Here is a 2,500-nt window from a genome sequence, read left to right on the forward strand (position 1 = left end):
ACAAAAATACAAGTCGTAAAAAAACAAACTTCTGTTGGTTAACCTACAATATGAAGGATCGAAATGAAAGAAGGATCATATTATTACAAACCGAAAGTGAAGGATCATTAAAATTGAAATACAATATATATAAATATATAAATGTACCCGTCGTTGCGACACCCTAGTTAAATGGAAAGATATAAAAAAGAGAGAAAAGGAATACAGATGACCCGCCGTCTGATCTTTGCTAAATGATCTGGCATCACCGGAGTTTTTTTGGTCCGTGTTGCGTTCGCTCTATTCGAAATGAAACTCGCGGAGGCGAAGAATTGTTAAAAGTTTACGAAGCGTCTAGGAGTGGTTAAAACTGAGAGAGTTGAAACTACGATGTATTAGAACGAGCAACCGTCGAAACTTTGTTTTCGCGACGTTCTTTTCGTCGCTCTCGTCCCCACGCTCCTACGCTTTGGTTGTTTCTTTGCCATCCGTGTTGCGATAAAAAGATTTCTCCATTGTCCAAAAAGGACGGATCGAGATTCCTCTTTCGAGAGGGAGAGAGAGGTACTTGCGGGTAACCTGGAATCTACGAAACACGCACCGTGGTAAGATTCGTGCGTCCGCCTGATCGATGTGTGTTGTTTACGGACCGGCTGAGAAGCGACGATAGCGAGTCTTTGAAAAACTATGTGTCCATTAGTTAGACCGATCGTCGCCGGCCGTGTGTCTGTTCGAATCTCGCAACCCACGATTCAGCGACAGGACGCGCGCTCGCATTCCTTGTGTGCGTTCGTACTTTTCAAGGTTTTTAAATGTACTTTACGCCCGACCGTCGAGAGGAGCGTGCCACTGGGCGTTTCTCCGACGGTTTCCGTCCTTGGACGCGATCGTGTCGTCAACGATCGAACAAACAAACAAACAAATACGTTGGCGACGCCCGAATTCGCTCTCCCGCACGCGCCGGGTGGGAGAGTGATGTGGGTATCGAATGTGATGCGTGTTAATAATGAAAATAACACTCTAAAGATCTAAAGAGTTTGAAATACAAAATTTTACGATTACCCTGAACGGTGGATCACTTGGCTCGTGGGTCGATGAAGAACGCAGCTAATTGCGCGTCAACGTGTGAACTGCAGGACACATGAACATCGACATTTCGAACGCACATTGCGGTCCACGGATACAATTCCTGGACCACGCCTGGCTGAGGGTCGTTTTCTTAACAAAAGACTGCTTGCGTTTGCTTCTCGAAAAAAGAGTAATTCATTTCTTTCTAAACATCTCGCCGTCGTTCAACGAAAGTAGAACGTTTCGGAGCGGGATTATCGAACGAAATTGAAAGAATGAATGAACGATAAACAAAGAAAGAGTCGCAACGTACGAGCGATAGTTGGGCAGTTCGTCGGCGTTTGTCGTGGAAACGATGTGACGAAAATCGCAACCGATACACTAAATGCAGGCCGTTAAAGGAGAAAAACAAATTTCGAAATATCTCTTCGAACTAGCGCAAGTGCGTCACGGCGCGCGAGTCGTTCGTTAAAATTTATAAACGACCGCCCGTGAAAGCACCGAGTTCTCGGAAGATAATCTATAAAGATTCTCCATCCTGCTGGAAGTTATCGGATCGGCGCGATTGTTCACTTGTAGAAATCCACGCTCCCGACGTTGCCAGAAACGATATTTACGAAAGGTGTGTCAAAAATAAACGAAAGAAGCTCTCCTATAAATTTAGAAAAAGCAAACGAGTGAAATGTTTGAGATGATAATTTGCTGAAATGCAAGCTCGAATAGCCCCAGGGTTTCGAATGATTCCCCGCGCTTTATACATCTCTCTGTTTACAAACGGTGTATAAATGAAAGATCGCTTCAGATGGGTCGTCGCTGTTTGACGCGCGATGCTGTTCCTTTTTTTTTGTCTGTCTGTGCGTTTAGCTTCGCTAAACAAGTTAAATGGTTAAAAAGCGTCGAAAAAGCGAATACACACGCGACAAGACAAATCTAACGAGTAAAGGAACGCTCCGCTCCAAGATAAAAATGGTTGTTTACAATCAATACAGCGTTTCGGTACCCCTGATCGTAGTCTGAAACTGTGTAACAAAAGAGAGGAAAGCGAATGGTGAAGGAACTTCGAAGCCTCCGTGGCGTGGCTAGAACTTGTGATAAAAGTATGTTTGCAGCAATTATGCATGCTCCCGTTAAAACAGCATTTCAATGTCTCGCATGGCTTAAAGCTCTAGGAGGCTTCAACATTTAGAATACATACGGACTACTTCGTTTGTTAAAGATAAGCGAAGACCGCGCGACCATCGCTCGGTCGTCCAGTCCTCGAAAGTTTTGTTGCGTTCCAAAGAAGAGACAAATGGGGTTTACCCTTGCGCTAAGGGGAGAAGAAGAGAAAAGCAGTTGTTAAATCTAAGAGGTGTGTGGAGTACATCGCGTGTTGGTTAAAATTGTTAAATGAAGTATACGCGAAATGTTCTCTCGCTCTTGCTTTTCCTCTTGCTTCCGTGGCGCTCGAAAA

At 44.4% G+C, this 2,500-nt stretch overlaps 1 non-coding gene across 1 annotated transcript; it reads left to right on the top strand.

The window, feature by feature from the left end:
* Positions 1-1,038: 1,038 nt before the first annotated feature.
* LOC143306300 (5.8S ribosomal RNA) lies at positions 1,039-1,193 on the top strand. Its single transcript, XR_013063744.1, has one exon. It is a non-coding gene; the product is annotated as a 5.8S ribosomal RNA (ribosomal RNA).
* The last annotated feature ends 1,307 nt before the right edge of the window (positions 1,194-2,500 follow it).

Source organism: Osmia lignaria, unplaced genomic scaffold, assembly GCF_051020975.1.
Source record: "Osmia lignaria lignaria isolate PbOS001 unplaced genomic scaffold, iyOsmLign1 scaffold0006, whole genome shotgun sequence".
NCBI lineage: Eukaryota > Metazoa > Arthropoda > Insecta > Hymenoptera > Megachilidae > Osmia > Osmia lignaria.